General features: G+C 41.1%; 1 protein-coding gene across 6 annotated transcripts in view; it reads left to right on the plus strand.

Annotated features, from left to right (window-relative positions):
• sema6a (sema domain, transmembrane domain (TM), and cytoplasmic domain, (semaphorin) 6A) overlaps positions 1-19869 on the plus strand; it is a 328543-nt gene that overhangs the window by 22171 nt on the left and 286503 nt on the right. For all 6 annotated transcript variants that reach the window (XM_061899543.1, XM_061899535.1, XM_061899550.1 and 3 more), the window contains exon 2: positions 14422-14547. The gene's annotated coding sequence lies outside the window, so the exon portion shown is untranslated. The remainder of the gene's footprint in view (positions 1-14421; positions 14548-19869) is intronic.

Genomic DNA, 19869 nt, shown 5'->3' on the forward strand with positions numbered 1-19869 from the left:
AATACGTTTTAGAACGCTGACTGCTACCCGGATGCAGCCTTATTGGGACACTAGCATCAGCATCATTGCTTGATGCTAACATACAAACTAACCATTAAAACCATAATAAAACAAACACTTACTGTAATATTTCCACTCTCGCCGGGGTTCCGACCGACGGGACGCTCACATATGATGAAGATTCAATCACGTTAAAAAAGGTTGCCGCAACAAGCAAGTTTTTGTGTCTTTTTCGCCACCTCTGACATGTCAAGGTCCACCAGCCTGTAGGTCTATAGACTCATGCGTAATTATAATCTAGAGTTTACTTTTTGCGAGTTTGAGACTAAGCAAAAGCAGCCGCCAGCTTATAGTGCGTCAACAACAGCAGAGCATGCTAGCTTTAGCTCATTGCTATCAATGCGGCATTAAAATAGTCTGTCTGCGTCGGCGCTTATAATAACAATATCACTCATATTAGGTTGATTTTAAGGTCATGACATGTAAATGGGGCAGCACAGTGGAAGAGGGGTTAGTGCATCTGCCTCACAATACGAAGGTCCTGAGTAGTCTTGGGTTCAATCCCGGGCTCGGGACCTTTCTGTGTGGAATTTGCATGTCCTCCCCGTGACTGCGTGGGTTCCCTCCGGGTACTCCGGCTTCCTCCCACCTCCAAAGACATGCACCTGGGGATAGGTTGATTGGCAACACTAAAATTGGCCCTAGTGTGTGAATGTGAGTGTGAATATTGTCTGTCTATCTGTGTTGGCCCTGCGATGAGGTGGCGACTTGTCCAGGGTGCCTATCTCAGATTGTAGCTGAGATAGGCACCAGCCCCCCGCCGCGACCCCAAAGGGAATACGCGGTTGAAATGGATAGATGGATGGACATGTAAATGGAATATTGTTGGGGAAAACCGGGACTAAATAGCTCTCTGATTAAGGTCCAGCAGCAGGTGAGCGTCCCGAACACTAATCAGAGGCAAGTAAAAACAATCAGCACCCATGACAACCATCCATCCATCCATATATTTCCTACCGCTTATTCCCTTCGGGGTCGCGGGCTGCGCTGGTGTCTATCTCAGCTACAATCGGGCGGAAGGCGACGTACACCCTGGAAAAGGCATTGCAGCCCATGTCAACCAAGAAACACAAAAGAGGGGTGCTGAAACAGAACTTAAACCACAAGTGAATCAAAACCCAAAATAAACTATGATCCGGGTAATGGATCACAACACCATTTTGTTAAATCCAATTACCGTATTTCCTTGAATTGCCGCAGGGCATATAGTATGCGCCTGCCTTGAATTACTGCCGGGTCAAACTTGCTTCCCAAAATAATTAGCGCATGCTTAGTATTACCGCCTGATCAAACACGTGACGTCACGAGTGAAACTTCCCCTGTCATCATTTTCAAAATGGAGGAGGCAGATTTCAATACCGGTAATTTGAAATCATATAAAGGGAAGAAAATTAAGCGCTATTCAGTAGGATTTAAGGTCCAAGCTTACATCACACTCAAATTTTTACTGCATGCCTTTGGTAAGTGCCGGAGAGAGAAGAGGTTTTAGAATAATTGACGCATGCTTACTTTTACCGCATGTCTTTGGTAAGTGCAGGAGTGAGAAGAGGTTTTAAATTAATTAGCGCCCCGGCGACCATTCAAGGAAATACGATAGTTCTCCGTTTATTTTTTGGCAACACAGATGACAAAAGGCTGAACAATAATAGTCGCATGGCAGAGAGTCATGATAACGATTTAGTAATTACGTGCAAAACACAATGTCAGGTGTTATAGGGCCTGTTCGCAAAGGAATCAAGGAGTGACTGCAAACACCGAGGACGATTAAGCCGAGATAAAAAAAAACTAACAAAAACATTCTACCCCCAACCGGCCTCTTATTTAAGGCGCACACATGCATGTGGACAGGTAGTGAGCGAAGCTTTGACGAGCAGGAAGAGTGACAAGCTGAGGCATGGAAGAAGAGAGGAGTTAGTGCCTTGCATGATAATATATTTATTCATTCATCCCCTCCTCCCTGCACTCTTGATAATGTTCACAGCACGCTCGGCTTGACTCATTCATCACAGTCTACTGGGGGCCCTTTTAGCTTATTTGTTAAGAAGCCTCTTTGCTCGGCTTTCTAAACCTGCGGACCGCTGGGTTATTCAGCAAGACTAGTGGCGCTGAAGGTGTGTGAGAAGATAAGTTTGTGTGTAAAAGTCAAGTTTTTTTTTTCTGCTGTATTTTCCCATGATTGTGCAGCGCTGTATCTGCATACTGAATCAATGCATTTAGATTGTCTCATCTGCTTCATTTCAGGTTTATGCATCTCCAATGTATTGATGTATCACGTAGCAATTCAACCCTTTTAATTGACTTTGGAGGCTAAGCATGGCTGAACGCCCAGCTCTTTTTATGAGAGACATATCACATGATTAGACACTGTCGCGAGGGATAGATACTGTTTTTGGAACATATTATCAGAAATTGGGATTTTTCTCACGATAAAATAATTTCCGCAAAAGTGAGTACATCCCTCATACTTCAGCAACCGTCTTATCAAGGGACAATACTGTAGAACAGTGATCATTCCATCCAACTATCCATCTATCCATCCATCCATCTTCTTCCGCTTATCCGAGGTCAGGTCAGAGAAGCCCAGACTTCCTTCTCCCCAGCCACTTCGTCCAGCTCCTCCCGGGGCATCCAGAGGCGTTCCTAGGCCAGTCGGGAGACGTAGTCTTCCCAAGGTGTTCTGGGTCTTCCCCGTGGTGTCCTACTGGTCGGACATGCCCTAAACACCTCCCTAGGGAAGCTTTCGGGTGGCATCTTGACAAGATGCCCCGACCACCTCATCTGGCTCCTCTCGATGTGGAGGAGCAGTGGCTTTACTTTGAGCTCCCTCCGGATGGCAGAGCTTCTCACCCTATCTGTAAGGGAGACGGAGAACACTCATTAATGCCGCTTGTACCCTTGATCTTGTCCTTTCGGTCATAACTCAAAGCTCATGACCATAGGTGAGGATGGGAACGTAGATCGACCGGTAAATTGAAAGCTTAGCTCCTTCTTCACTGTCCATCTCACGATCCAGTCTTCCCTCACTCGTGAACAAGACCCCGAGGTACTTGAACTCCTCCACTTCGGGCAAGATCTCCTCCCCAACCCGGAGATGGCACTCCACCCTTTTCCGGGCGAGAACCATGAATTCGGACTTGGAGGTGCTGATTCTCATCCCAGTCGCTTCACACTCGGCTGCGAACCGATCCAGTAAGAGCTGAAGATCCTGGCCAGATGAAGTCATCAGAACCACATCATCTGCAAAAAGCAGAGACCTAATCCTGCAGCCACCAAACTGGATCCCCTAAACGCTCAGACTGTGCCTAGAAATTCCGTCAATAAAAGTTATGAACAGAATCGGTGACAAAGGGCAGCCTTGGCGGAGTCCAACCTTCACTGGAAACGGGTCCGACTTACTGCAATGCGGACCAAGTTCTGACACTGATCGTACAGGGGGCAGACCGCCACAATCAGCCAGTCTGATAACCCATACTCTCTGTGCACTCCCCACAGGACTTCCCGAGGGACACGGTCGAACAGGGATACTCAGCTAAATTATTTTGGGGGTCGCATTTTTAATATTTAGTCTTATTTTGTATATTCCGTAGAACCAGTGTCCTCTAGAATAGACATTTGATTTTGGACTATTAAATGTTTCAGAGTTACAGACCTCTGCATTTTGTAAGAACCTTCTGCAAAAATGTGAGTCTCGCAAAAGTTTTTTATCTGAACTCACCGGCCACCTGCTAAAAAGCCCTAATGATGAAGGAACCTTGAGGAACATTACTCTTAACAATATGTAATAATAATGAGAACTTCATATCACAGTTATTGTGACGAGAATAATCACATTTACTTTATCACGGTATTGTTAAATGTGCTCAAAAAGTACTTATACACACTGAAATCTTTTGACTGTTATTTTTTCTTGTGCTTCACTAATAATTTTTTAGTTTTTGTTTTGTATCTGTTTTAATGGCTACGTTTTTATTGTTTGAATATAGGTTTTTACTCTAGCACATTAAGATGTATTTAATGGAAAAGTGTGCAACAAATACAATCTATTATTTATCATTTCTGGCTGGCTTTGTGTGGTGTCCTCGTCTGTCCACCGGTCTTTGAACGTATTGTAAAATCCACTCTGTCTCTTTTCCTCTGGGTAAAGAACGATAACTCTGTGCTAACAGCCAAGAGAGCACAGCTTGTAGGTTTATGTGCACAATTGAATAGCTTAATTCCTTAGACAGTAATGTGTTTAAATACATTGAGATTGGTGAATGTCTTTTGTTAATGGGGAAAGATGTTAATATTTCTTGTTTTCATGTTAGCATTTAAGCCAGCAAGCTGGTGCCTATCAGTCTGTGAATTTATGATTATTACCGTTTAGTTTTTATCGTTACCTCCCTAACTGCTAGTATAACTAAAGAATTTGAACAAATGACGACTGACTTCATTTGGTTAAACAAGCTACAGCTACACCTTAGTTACGTAAATCACATTATAAAAACAATTGTCGTTGTCAAAAAGAAGAGGACTTAAAGTGATCCCTTGAGGAACACCTCGGTTATGTAAATCCCAAGTGTAGACCCCAGTGTTCTATGTTTACTAGCAAGGTTAAAATGTAAATGAACATCCGCCAATGGGTTTACAGTGGTCTATGTTTCTATAAACAACAGGAGCAATTTGTGCTGGGCGATATACTCGATATATCGCGGGTTTGTCTCTGTGCGATATAGAAAATGACTATATCGTGATATTCTCACTCTTTGTTGTTTCTCCTTCTCACAGAGACATAAACAAGCGCACCGTCTTACATACGTCAACTTCGTATACGCCCTCACGGAGCAGAGAGGTAGCAGCATGGGTAACGTTAGCTGTGGTGCGAGTGGTAATACCAGAGAAAAAAGGTGCAAATCCGGTAACAAATGAAGGAAGAATTGATTCCCAAGACAAACAGCAGGGGGTCCATCGTCTGGCGGTGGTTTGGCTTCAAGCGGGAATATGTCGAACAGACAACTGTAATTTGTCAAGTGTGGGGCAAAAGTGTTGCTACAAAAAGTAGCAGCACTGCTAATATGTAGCATCATTTGAAAAGTCACCAGCTAGAGAATGAAGAGTGCCTGAAACTCCGCATGTCAACATGTCCGTTCGGTGCCACACCAACAAAATGCCGAGGCAACCATTTCCACATCAACACCGTATGAAAAAAATAGTCAACAACAGAAGCAGATAACGTCCGCAGGAACCTACCGCAAAGCGAAGACATACACTATTTGATTTCCTATTATACAGATACTTTTTATTTGACAGTTATTGAAATATCTTGTGTGACATCATGCACAAAAGTGCACTTTATTTGTTTTACTCTTTTGTAGTGCAGTTCTGTACAAAAAGTGCACTTTAATTTAGTGTTGTTTTGATAAGTCATCAATCTTGCACTTTCCGTTTTGGAAAGGACATGAATGTTTGTGCCACTGCTTAATAACTGTTTAATAAATACAGTTTTGGTCAATTGACTTAGTTGTGATTTCCTTCTCTGCATGAAAGTTTAAAATGAGCATATATTCATTCAGTATGAATAAGAATGTTTTTAATGTAGACACATAGAATCATCATACTGCTGTGATTATATGTATCAAATGTTCATTCAAGGCTAAGGCAAAATATCGAGATATATATCGTGTATCGTGACATCATGGCCTAAAAATATTAAGTTATTAAAAAATGGCCATATTCCCCAGCCCTAGAAGCAATTTAGTGTTTTAAGGAACATGCTGCCAAAATTTTTATCTCCCAAGTGGGCCACCAGTTGAATAGCGCTGCTACAAAAATTAAACGTGGATATCTTTTAGAGTAGTCAGTGTACAGCTTGCACGTGCTTACTAACTTCTTAAAATGACTTAACATCCAGCCATCATTGTCTAGATAACTGGCAACGCAAGTGAGTATTAAGATAGTTGTGTCTCGCCTACAGTCAAGCATGGTGGCGGTAACATCCTGGACTGGGTATGCATGAGTGCTGCCAGCAATGGAGAGCTGAAGTTCATTGTGTGTCTGTCTCTCAGTCTATCTTTCAATGTATTGTGTCAGAGAACATGTGATCTTACACTCATCTACGACATGAGATCTGGTTATTCTCGCTGGCCTGGTAACGAGATAGCAACACATTTTCAGCAGCATATGGAGGCCAGAGACTCTCAGAGTTCGTTAATGATTTACTGTAGGTCCTACTGCTTTGACCAACTGTGTTATTGTAGTATATATATTAAATTGTATTTTCTTGGTTTTGATTGCAAGGTGACTTTTGTGCAACTGTTCGTGGTTTGTTAGTGTTCTGTGATTCTCAGAGCAATAGTCCACATTCGCCCCAAAATGTATTAAAATCTTGCTCGGACAGCACTCCACGAAGTTTCATGGAATTTGGTTGTGTAGTTGTGTGTAATCTTGTTCCAATAAACACATTTAATAGATGTTGAGTAGCTGTTACACTCCAGTTACACTCATGTTTCTTAATTGGAACCAAACAAATGAAGGAGCGATGACAACTATGTTGTGTGGAAATGGAGAGTATGCTAAAAATAATTAAAAATACCTGGACTCTAGTGGTGTAACGGCACGTGTATTTGTATTGAACCGTTTCGGTATGGGGGGTTCGGTCCGGAAGTGTACCGGACGAGTACACATGCTAGCAACGACTGGGCTAGGACAACATGTAAAAGCCAGAGCTGGTAGACCCTCCTGCCTTGTTAAAATCTCTCGTTTGGGAACACTTTGGCTGCGCGATACAACAATGGAGGACAGAGGTTTACCGAGATTGTCCAGCAGCTGCTTCTGACAACACATCAAACATGTGTTGCACCTTTCCTGCTTCCGGCTCCCAGAGTGTCTCGAGGAGCGCAGGGGAGACACTCCTCCAGGGCTGATGTATTCTCGGGGGCAAAACCCTTCACTCTACCTGGCAGTGGGTCTCCACAGCTCCGGACTACAGGGTAAATGAAGAGTCTGGCGATTCGTTGCAAATAGTGGCTTTATTGAGGTCTTGCGCACAGCCGATCCAACAAAACACAAGCCACTCTCCGCACTCACCTACCGCTCCCTCACCTCGCTCGCCCACACACTCACCTCAATGCTGTCACACATTAAAGGGCCACACACACAAATACGCTACTCTCATAACACATGCTAACCCATTTGAAGCGTCACCACCGCATTCAAGAAGCCTCTCCTCGGCGGGTTTGGGGGGGTGATGGCGCTGACCAAGAAGAACGCAGTGTTGGAATATAATTATAACACTTTAATTACATATTTATATACATATTTATGTAATATTTACATATTTATATAATATGTAACTACAAGCTCCATTCACAGACAGAGTCCCATTGCTTTTATGAGCGGTCGAGCTTGTCAAAAGCCGAAAAAAATAAAATAAATTATATATATATATATATATATATATATATATATATATATATATATATATATATATATATATATTTCTTTTTTTAAGTTTTATTTGTGGTGGCCGTAATTCTTTCGTGGCGGTCCGCCACAAATAAATGAATGTGTGGATAACCCTGAAGATGCAACCAATCAACAATGACACACAAATTAATTGAAATTTGAACCATTTCCCTTGTGAATCATTAAAGTTTGTCTAAGTCTAAGTTTAAATATATTTATTAATCGGCCATAATGGATCTATCCCACTGTAACAAACATACTTTGTTGTAGTGTTACTTCCTTTAGTTCAAAAGTAGTCAATATATTAATCAATCCTACATTAGGCTAAACTATATCCACTACAGCCTACTGACAGTGCGGATCAAAACCCAGCTTTAGTATTTTTATAAAGCCAGACTTTTCGATGGAACTCTTGCATTGGATTTCATGATATTTTTCAGATGTGCCTATTGTTGTGGATTGGTCATTATACAAACAGATTCTGCCTCCAGCTTTTGTTTCCAGTCGTTTTACTGTTTTTAAACCCAACTCCATCCTGAGCTCATGCTGCATTTACAGTTAGGTTACGTCACCACACATGCACGCATGGAAAGTGGGTGGCATGCTTAGGAGATTGCAGGTGCAGCTCTGACCTAGATAACGTAGAAGGTTTGGTCATCAGTCAGTCTCCAACTTCAGTCTTCAGCATCCCTCGACTCGCTTTGGTTGGACTCTATCTAGAAGGAACATGTTTTCGTGCAGCCGTTCGATAAGCCGGGACATGTGTTGTTTGCTGGCGCCACTGCAGCGGTCATTTGCTTCACACAATAACAGGTGAAGGACTTTTGTGTGTGCGGTTGTGGACGTGGTCGAGGTAGACTTTGGTAAATGAGCAATCCAAGATAGCACATGATCACACTGTAAGGAATGAGGAAGTGGAACCGTTTGTACAGATGACGTATAAACACCCATTGACCACAGGGCTCCTTAGTCCTTAGCAACTCTATTAACCCAGGAGGCCATCTAAAATCTGGTTTCCCTTTATTTTGAAACTAAAGGCCTTAAATTATTTGGCATTATAATTCACCGGGATGTCAATAGGACCAAATTGGTCTTGTGTGTAAAGAGTGTAGACTAGTGTTGTCCTGATACCAATATTTTGGTACCAGTACCGGAACCAAAAATATTTTCGGTACTTTACGGTACTTTTCTAAATAAAGAGGACCACAAAAATTGCATTATTGGCTTTATTTTAACAAAAACTCTTAGGTTACATTAAACATATGTTTTTTATTTCAAGTTTGTCCTTAAATAAAATATTGAACATACAAGACAACTTGTCTTTTAGTAGTAAGTAAACCAACAAAGGCTCTTAATTTGGTCTGCTGACATATGCAGTTACATATTGTTTTATTTTCCATTTTATTATTTTTAGAGATGTCCTATAATGGCTTTTTTGCCGATATCCGATATTCCTATGTTGTCCAACTCTTAATTACCGATTCCAATATCAACCGATACCGATATATACAGTCGTGGAATTAGCACATTATTATGCCTAATTTTGTTGTGATGCCCCGCTGGATGCATTGAACAATGTAACAAGGTTTTCCAAAAGAAATCAACTCAAGATATGGAAAAACATGCCAACATGGCACTGCCATATTTATTATTGAAGTCACAAAGTGCAATATTTTTTTTAACATGCCTGAAAACAGCAGCTTGGAATTTGAGACATGCTCGAGGAGGTTGAGGTGGGGGGGAGGTAGGGTTCAGGTGGGGAGGTAGTGGGTAGCGAGGGGTGTATATTGTAGCGTCCCGGAAGAGTTAGTGATGCAAGAAATTCTGGGTATTTGTTCTGTTGTGTTACGTTGCGGATGTTCTCCCAAAATGTGTTTGTCATTCTTGTTTGGTGTGAGTTCACAGTTTGGCGCATATTTTTAACAGTGTCAACGTTTTTTATACGGCCACCCTCAGTGTGACCTGTATGGCTGTTGACCAAGTATGCCTTACATTCACTTGTGTGTGTGAAGAACCGTAGATATTATGTGATTGGGCCGGCATGCATAGGCATTGCCTTTAAGGTTTATTGGCGCTCTGTACTTTTCCTTACGTCCATGTACCACTCCGTACAGCAGTGTTTTAAAAAGTCATACATTTTACTTTTAGAAACTGATACCTATAATTTCCGATATTACATTTTAAAGTATTTGTCGGCCGACAATATCTGCAGTCCGATATTATGGGACATCTCTAATTATTTTGTCAAAATTATTCAGGACAAGTGGTCGAAAATTAAGTATTCATCGACTTGTTCATTTACTGATAATATCTGCTTACTTTGTCTTTTAAACATGTTCTATCTACACTTCTGTTAAAATGTAATAATCACTTATTCTTCTTTTGTTTAATACTTTATATTAGTTTTAGATGATACCACAAATTTGGGTATCAATCCGATACCAAGTCGGTGCAGGATCATACATTGTTCATATTCAAAGTCCTCATGTGTCTGGGTACATATTTCCTGAGTTTATAAACATAATATAAAAAAACAAAAAAAAAAAAACAAAGAAGATCTTTTGAGGCCAAAACAGATTTTTTTCCCCCTTCGTCACTAATTATTACTCATTGCGAACTTCATGAAAGCCAAGAAACATAACAAAACATCACTTACTGTGCAAGGTCTGCTGTCATTAGGATGCCTGTTATGGTACCGTGGCATCTTGATCATGGGGGTTATCTTTCCAAAATGCGGAGGAACGTAAGGAAGCAGCTTTATGATTTAGAATGATTTATTCTTCATAAAGGTGCAAAATACAAAATAAACAAAAAAAGCATGCCTATAGCACGGGAAAGCTAACGGAGTAGCTAAACACATAACCTGGGCGAAGCTTAGGTCAGGAAAATACAATAAAAAAGGTTGTCGTAACGTGTTGCAGAGAAGCAAGCAAAAACACCAGGCCGAGTGAGGCCAGAAAATGGACTAAATAGCTCTCTGATTAGTGCCCGGTAACAGGTGAGCTTTCCGAACACTAATCAGAGGCAGGTAAAAATAATCAGCACTCATGACAACCAGGAAGCACAAAACAGGGGTGCTAAAACCAAACTTAAACAACACGTGATTCAAAAATGTAAACAAACTATGATCCGGGCAACGGATCATCTCAATGCCGACTGTGAGGATGTTCATACATTCCCATTTAAGTGAAGAACGACTCATAACCCTTGCAAAGAAACTGGGTGGGGGGACCAAACATCTTTTCATGTCGTCCTCGCCAGTTTTGGGTCCTAAATGTACGAAGTCCCTAAAGGGACATTGGGGGAAATGATGTCCTTTTTTTTTCTTTTTTAAAATGTTTTCTTTGTCATGAAAAAGGGACGTTTTTGTCATGAAAAGGGTTGGTGCACTAATTGTAAGTGTATATTTTGTTTTTTATGTTGATTTAATAAAAATAAAAATAATAATTTATTTATTTATTTATATTTTTTAAATAAAAATGAATAAAAAATTATTCTGCGGCCCGGTGGTTGGGGTTCACTGCATTAAGGGACATGGGGAAACATTTTTTTTAGATATGTTTCTTGTGCTCACGTTAACACATCTTGTGCGCACGAAAAAAACTATCTCGAGCGCTCAAGAAAATTTTGCTTGATCATGTGATAGTTTCTCGTGTACACGAGATACAGTACATATCTAAAAAAAAAAAAAAAATCCCCCACGTATAGGGGCTCCGTATGAATGGCTGTCAAAGTGTACCAACTTGCCGTGATACCTACTCAGACTTTTTCTGTCCAGGTGGGATGCATGATTTATGATCTACAACAAACTTACAGGGAGCTAGGAAGCGAGAAAACAACAGACCACTCAATGATATAAACATAGGGACACACGCAAGTGATCACAGCGCCGCTATAAATAGTTTGTCTGCGTTAGCGCTTGTGATAACAATATCACTAATACTTAGTTAATCAAATCACGAAATGCAAGTGGAGTAATGTTGGACATTTTTGAATGGTTATTTATTGGATTTCATGGGCAAAAAAGAGGAGCTCCCATTGGCTTCATTGTAAGGGGACTTTTATGAATGTTTAAGTTACAAACTGGACAATGCATTATTACAAAAATCCTCCTGTCATCATGTCTTTCAGAATAATTGTGAACGATTCCAAAAAAAGTACAGTTCCCCTTTAAAGCTAACCGAGAATTTAAAATCTATATATTGTTATTAGTCCTTTATAGGACTCTAACCACTAGGCCACCTACTTAGTGGCCTAGTGGTTAGAGTTTCTGCCCTGAGATCGGTCTGTTGTGAGTTCAACCAAAGACTATAAAAATGGGACCCATTACCTCCGCGCTTGGCACTCAGCATCAAGGGTTGGAATTGGGGGTTAAATCACCAAAAATGATTCCCGGGCGCGGTACCACTGCTGCCCACTGCTCCCCTCACCTCACAGGGGGTCAACAAATGCAGAGGACACATTTTACCACACCTAATGTGTGTGTGTGTGTGTGTGTGTGTGTGTGTGTGTGAGACAATTGTTGGTACTTTAACTTTTAACTTTATTTATTCACTGTACTCTAGTTTCTCATGTTTCTTTTAGCAGCACATATTTAAAGCTAAGTATGCTGTTTTTAGTATCTTATAGAGATGGCACACTTAACTATAACTCCTTTTTTTATGATCCCAATAGTTAATATTTCATTCTGCACGAGGTGTGATGACTGCAGGGTTCCTGCTATTTCCATTCCCACTTCTCAGCCTCTCACTCGGCTGATTGTCTGTGAGAGGCTGCCTACATGGCCTCAATTACCTGCCGTCCTTACCTCCGCCACTCGCACAATACGCCGTGGCTTTCTAGCGCTCTCAATGCCTGTGCCACCCCGGAGGCGGTCAGATAGCTACTCCTTCACCACGGTGATTTCCCGGCCTGTAAGACCGAGCTAATTAATGGAGTAATACAGCCTGAGCTGTGGCTGCGGCATCAATGGAATGCAAGGCGGTGAAGGGGAGGAGAGCACAGCGGAGATGCCCTTCATAATTGATTATTTGCAATGCCAAATGAGGCACTTTTTAATAAATCACACCGCTCCATTTAGACGGCTACTAACTGAAGTGATCTGATACAGGATTTTGAAAGAAATCAACATATTGAGTCAACATAACCTCCCTGCTTGGCACTCAGCATCAAGGGTTGGAATTGGGGGTTAAATCACCAAAATGATTCCCGAGCGAGGCCACTGCTACTGCTCACTGCTCCCCTCATCTCCCAGGGGGTGTATCGAGGGGATGGGTCATATGCAGAGGGTAACTTCACCACACTTGGTGTGGTGAAGTTACACACACGCACGCTCACACACCGCACATTGAGCTAACACACACACCGCAAAATGAGCTAACGTTACGCTAAAAGTTAATCAGCCTTCACCTCAAGTCAGGACTGCGAGCGTGCTGAGCTGCAGTTTGTTTCTAGAACGTTAACTGGGAGGTGTTTATTATAATTTGGGGAGAGTCCGCTGCTCACCTACTAAACACCTATCTGCTCGACGCTGAAGCGCTGACTACATGCGCTCTGAATACGCACTGCTGATTGGTTGTTACCTCTCTGAATACGCACTGCTGATTGGCTGTTACCACTATATATTTCCCGTCCAAAGGCAAAACCCAATTTTGGTCAAAACTGAGCTGATAATAATTTTGGAGTTCCTAGGTGATATGCTTTACATTAGTGTATGGGATATTGTAATTTGTTCTGTAAGTAAGCTGTTACGCGCATGGCAGGACCTAGCAACTACCACATAACCGCGTAGATACAACAGAAAAACCTAGTATCTCAAGGGACCAATCGGAGCTTTTTTGTCAGTCACCTTATTGTCTTTAATGAGACATTTGCACGAATGGGGGCCGACGGTCAACCTGATTATGTGGGGATATTTGGAAGATTGGCCCAGGACGTTGCAAGCACCTTCATTAAATGTATTGTTCTTGATTCTTCCCCTTGCATACTCTTTTGGGCAGATAACTGTGGAGGTCAAAATAAAAACTGGACGCTGTACATGGCTCTTGCCCAATGTGCAAACGCAGAATGGGGCCCACCCAAGATTGTGATAAAATATCTGGAGAAAGGGCACACGTTCATGAGAGCAGATTCAATCCATGGCTCAATCGGCAAGAAAATGAAAGCTCAAGAAAACATCTACACGTTTGATGACTTTGTAGATCTTTGTAAGACAGCATCAAGATAGATTGGTTTTCCTTTGTTTTCTCAAAATCAGCCAGAAGTGAGTTACTAGGTTTTGCCTTTGGACGGGAGATATGTAACCAATCAGATGGTTGTGTGGGCGGGACAATGCTGGGTGCTGTGTAGGAGACAGAGGCAAAACGGAGCGGAGCAGCTTGTTAAGACTGTATGTTAGGCGGCTACTTCATATGTTCGTGTGGAAACTCTTCCGGTACGCCTCCGAACCGAACCGGAACCCCTGTACCGAAACGGTTCAATACAAATACACATACTGTTACACCCCTAGTAGATAACTATTTGTACTTGGAATACTCAGAATAATTAATCAATTCATCACTGTTTACGACTGCTCCGTGGCCTTGTGGTTAGAGTGTCTGTCTTGTAGGTCGTGAGTTCAAACCCCAACCGAGTCATACCAAAGACTGCCTGCTTGGCACTCAGCATCAAGTTGGAATTGGGGGTTAAACCACCAAAATGATTACCAAGCGCAGCCACCGCTGCTGTTCACTGCTCCCCTCACCTGGAACAAGGGGATGAGTCAAATGCAGAGGGTAATTTCACCACACTTAGTGTGTGTGAGACTATCAGTGGTACTTTAACTTTAACTGGTAATTTCTCCTTACGAACAATCTAGAAATGTATGAAAATTGTCCAACCTATTGTGCAAGCAGTAATTTTTTTTTTACTCTTTGGCAGAGTCCGCTTGCATGGAGTGAACCACCGGATCCGGCAGATGAAGCTGTGGTGAAAAGAACAAAACATGCATGACTGCAACCTGCAGAGCCACGAGAGGTGTTTATCCGTCCACTGTGGTTGAATGAGGTAAGCACAATATTATGTAGTATAACACGTTGTCGTAAAGCCACACTAATAAACATGCGGCTAAATTGATGAAATAAACATTGTTGGGAGAAACTATCGATTTGAGCGGCTGGAATGTTCGCTGGATTCTCCGGAGCTTTTTTTTTTTTTATAGCCATTAAAAAGATTCTTGTTCGTGGATGTCAAGATTGCAGTGGATAGTCGTCTTGTATGTTTTTCCACAGACGTCCCATGTCGTCCTCTTTAGCGTGAACATGAGTAAATACAGTATGGTGTGGCCATGAGAAAGAGGGCAGCAGGAGTACTCTAGCTGGAGTAAATGGAGCTTAACAGAGATATATCTCCTGACAGCAGGGGTTGAGGCGCTCACAAGTGAAGAGTCTTTGGTTACCTTTTAAATGATAGCAATCTCACCACTGGACGCAGCATCGAGTAGATTGCAGTCATTTTGTGCGAGAACAAATAGCATAGTTTATTACCTGGAGGGAGGAAGGGCGTGATGAAACGTTATCCTCCTGCGAGACCTCTCACCGCGTTGTTTGATGAGCAAACGCGCGTGAGCCGTAATAAGCTTTGGACAAGCTGTAATGGCCACAAAGACTATTAGATGGTGATGCCAGATGCTATAGTTGCTGCACACACTAACCTACCTGCGCGCATGCAGGAATGTGCGCACAGGTGAGCGTGAACGCAATACCACGCAGTGTATTAAGAGTGGAATGACCCTGTTCCATTATTACCTCCATTAAAGACAAAATATATTGTTTTGCTGTATGTTAGTGTTGGTGAGAATCTGGATGAAGGCGTGTACTGTACACAAATTGTACCATACCATACCACAGTGGTTCTCAACCTTTTTTCAGTTTTAATTCAAGTATCCCCTAATCAGAGCAAAGTATTTTTGGTTGAAAAAAAGATAAATAAGTAAAATACAGCACTATGTCATCAGTTTCTGATTTATTAAATTGTATAACAGTGCAAAATATTGCTCATTTGTAGTGGTCTTTCTTGAACTATTTGGAAAAAAATATATGAAAATAACTTAAAACTTGTTGAAATATAAACAAGCGATTCAATTATAAATAAAGATTTATACATAGAAGTAATTATCAACTCAAAGTGCCCTCTTTGGGGATTGTAATAGAGATCCATCTGGATTCATCAACTTAATTCTAAACATTTCTTCACAAAAAAAGAAATCTTTAACATCAATATTTATGGAACATGTCCACAAAAAATCCAGCTATCAACACTGAATATTGCATTGTTGCATTTCTTTTCACAGTTTATGAACTTACATTCATATTTTGTTGAAGTATTATTCAATAAATATATTTATTAAGGATTATTGAATCGTTGCTATTTTTAGAATATTAAAAAAAAATCTCACGTACCCATTGGCATACCTTTAAGTACCCCCAGGGTACGTGTACCCCCATTTGAGAACCACTGCCATACCATACCAACTTTATTTATAATGCCCTTTAAAAACAACCACAGTTGAAGAACAAAGGGCTGTAAACCACAAAGAAATAAAGGCAAAGGACAGACTAAAAATTAACATTTAAAATAAAAGTAAAATACACATTGAAAAACCAAATAAAAATTACCCTAAAAACAATTTGTTGGATAAAAAGCAGTTAAAAACAGTTAAAGTTCAAAGTTAAAAACAGTTTCAAGTCTCATGCTGGGTTAAAAGCCAGTGAATAAAAATGGGTTTTAAGAAGGGTCTTAAAAATAGCCAAAGAAGGGGCCTGTCTCACATGGAGAGGGAGATGGTTCCAGAGTTTGGGACCCGCAACAGAGAAAGCTCTGTCCCCTCTGAGCTTGCGCTTTGATTTGGGTACCTCCAGGATCAGCTGGTCAGCTGACCTGAGGGACCGGGTGGAGGCATAGAGGTGGAGCAGTTCAGAGAGGTATGGTGTGGCAAGACCATGAAAGGATTTAAAAACGAGTTAGATAACTTGAAATTATGTATCAGATGCTTTTACAGTATCGCCTAATGGCTAGACAAGACTCTAATCACTCATATTTTTTTTCATTATTAAAAGCAGGTTCTATCAGGTACTACTATTTTGAGTAGTGATTGATTGATTGATACTTTTATTAGTAGATTGCACAGTTCAGTACATATTCCGTACAATTGACCACTAAATGGTAACACCCGTATAAGTTTTTCAACTTGTTTAAGTTGGGGTCCACATTAATCAATTCATGGTAAAGGAAATTTGGGTTACTTAGTTATACTTTTTACTCGAGTGCAGGGGTGTCAAACTATGTGTTTTGCTCAGGGGCCGCATGGGGGAAAATCTATTCTCACCTAGGCCAGACTGGTAAAATTATGGCATAATAACTTAAAAATAAAGACGACTTCAGATTTTTACTTCGGCCAAAAATAGAACAAGCACATTCTAAAAAAAGTACTTATCACAAATAATCCTCTTGCCAAAACACTTTAAGGTGGTTGAAAATTCAGGGGAAAAATTTGGTGTAGTTCTAAAACACTACAAAGAACACAATGAACTTAGGCCATGTCTACACTCAGTCGTTTAACCCCTTAAACCAGGGGTCTCAGACACGCAACCCACGGGCCAAATGCGCCCCGCGAGACGTTTTTTTGCGGCCCCCACCTTAACATGAAAGTCTAATGTTATTGCGGCCCGCGAGTTGTATATGAATGGCGCTTGACAGCGTTGTGTGCCGGGCCGGAGGACATGGGCGGTCCCGTAGCTTCCGAAGCACTCCGCCGAAAGACCGAGCTTCGATACAAAACTGTGGTGCACTGGACCCAAGCACAACAGAGAGTCGCTGGGCGAATCGGACCTGTAACACGTTAGTCGTGATGTCAGCTCGTTCGGGGCTAATTGTGCTACCGTAACTGTAAACGTTCTCCCTAACGTTCTGGGTTGCCTACCCCTGCATTAGTGGAAAAGCGGCAAATGAGTGAAAGCGACAGAGACGTTGCCATGGAGACGAGGGTTTTCTTACGTGCCTGACTGCTGTCACACCGCGACACCTGTCCATCAGTAATAACAGTCCCCGCAAACCTGGACCAATTCAAACCGTTTTGTTTTTTTTATTGTTAAATTTGCATTGCCTCACATTACTTAATTCTCATCTTGTTCATTTATATTCTGATTTTATTTTGTGTTGAAACTAAAAATAAAGATATTTAAAAATATTTTCTTAAATAAATCTTTTCTCACCCAGACTTTGCATCCAGTGGCCCCCAGGCAAATTGAGTTTGAGACCCCTGCCTTAAACAAATAATTATTTAGCCTAAGCCCCGTTTCAGCCACACTTAACCAGCGTTTAAGGTCCCCCTCCTCGGACAAAGTTTTACACGGGTAAGTCAGCCGTGTAATTCTTGAATCTCCGGCTCTTAGCTTCGTATGGACTCATTGACTGAGTTCGGAGAGGACGTGATGCCAGAAAGACCACGCCCACACAGGAAGTGACATCAGAATGAATGCACCGCAGCCAGCTTCATTATAAAGCGGTTTCGTAACTCAGAGCTAACCACTGGAAATATGAAGGCGAGTCATCCAGACATGCTCGTGTTCTTGTACATGTACAGACGGGCCATTTTTTTCAATTTTTATTCCTGAATCAAAAGTTGGACAACTATTTAATGACACTTTTTTAAAACGATAATAGGACTCCTGTTGAACAATGGTGTTACCGTTTGGCTAAAAACGTGCTAAACGCTTAGGAAAAGCCAAAATACGACTTCATTTTGCATTTTGAAAGAAAAACATGAATTGGATTTTTGTGTTTATCTGGAAAAATTAAAATCCATAAAAGGAAAACAGCACAAAATCGAATTTTATGGCACTATTTTAATGAAAATGAGCCCTTTTATGTTTGTTTTGAAATCTGCCATATATAGTAAAAATCAAAAAACGGCCCTAACTTTGTTTTTTGATTTGCGTTTCAGAATTGGAAATAGAATGAACGGAAAGTACATGGACCCAATCTACCCAATTGTCCAAACAAATTGAACGGGGAATAGAGAAGATAATATTCCACTCGTCGTTTGAATTCCCATTTTCGATTTTCAAACACGTTAATAAATTCAGATAACATATAATGACAATACTTTTTTATTAAATTATCAAACCAAAAAACAGACAACGTTTACTTTTATGTGAAATTATTTATCTATTTTACACAAAAAACGGATTGTGGCGACATCCAGAGACCCTATACAATTTTCTCTTTTTTGACAGACATTTGAAGCACTGAGGGTTCCAAAGCAGAGGACGTAATACAGCAGGTTTTACCTTTCATTAAAGTCAAGGGGGAATATACCTCTTGCTTGGCATACTTGCCTGGGCCCGCTGTAAACCGTTTGCTTGCTGAACAGAATTGCTATTGCGACACCCAGTGGATTTATTTAGAACAGCAGTTTTTTTCATGAAAAATCGCAATCATTTTTAGACTGAGCAAACTCATCTCGTGTTTGACACCCCTGCTCTAGTGTGAATTGTTCAACATCAAAACACCTTTCAATAGTCGTTCTGCATTTAATAGAAGCTTAAGGTATTGGCTTGAAACGTGTATCTCTTTCATTTTAAAAGTCATTGTAACATAAACTATCAAAGACACTCTTTGTGACAACCATTTGTGTGATGGTGTTGCTTGTCACAATGTTATTTTAATTGGAATATTTTAAAGAAGGCTTCACGGTGCCAGAGGGCTTAGTGCGTCTGCCTTACAATACGAAGTTCCTGCAGTCCTGGGTTCAAATCCAGGCTCGGGATCTTTCTGTGTGGAGTTTGCATGTTCTCCCCGTGAATGCGTGGGTTCCCTCCGGGTACTCCGGCTTCCTCCCACTTCCAAAGACATGCACCTGGGATAGGTTAATTGGCAACACTAAATTGGCCCTAGTGTGTGAATGTGAGTGTGAATGTTGTCTGTCTATCTGTGTTGGCCCTGCGATGAGGTGGCGACTTGTCCAGGGTGTACCCTGCCTTCCGCCCGATTGTAGCTGAGATAGGCGCCAGCGCCCCCCGCGACCCCGAAAGGGAATAAGCGGTAGAAAATGGATGGATGGATATTTTTAAAGAAATACATAAAAAAACGTAACTACTGTACATCGAGAAGTCAAGTTGTATTATTTTACATAACATAATGCGTCTGTGTTGTTTTGTCATATCACGGTTATTGTGACCAGAATAATTACAATTAGCATTATTATCAGTGTATAGTTGAATATGCTCAAAAAAGTACTTACTGTATTTTTCGGACTATAAGTCGCAGTTTTTTTAATAGTTTACTCAGGAGCTGCTCATGTGTGAAATTATTAACACATTACCGTAA

Source organism: Nerophis ophidion, linkage group LG01, assembly GCF_033978795.1.
Source record: "Nerophis ophidion isolate RoL-2023_Sa linkage group LG01, RoL_Noph_v1.0, whole genome shotgun sequence".
In the NCBI taxonomy this organism is placed as follows: domain Eukaryota; kingdom Metazoa; phylum Chordata; class Actinopteri; order Syngnathiformes; family Syngnathidae; genus Nerophis; species Nerophis ophidion.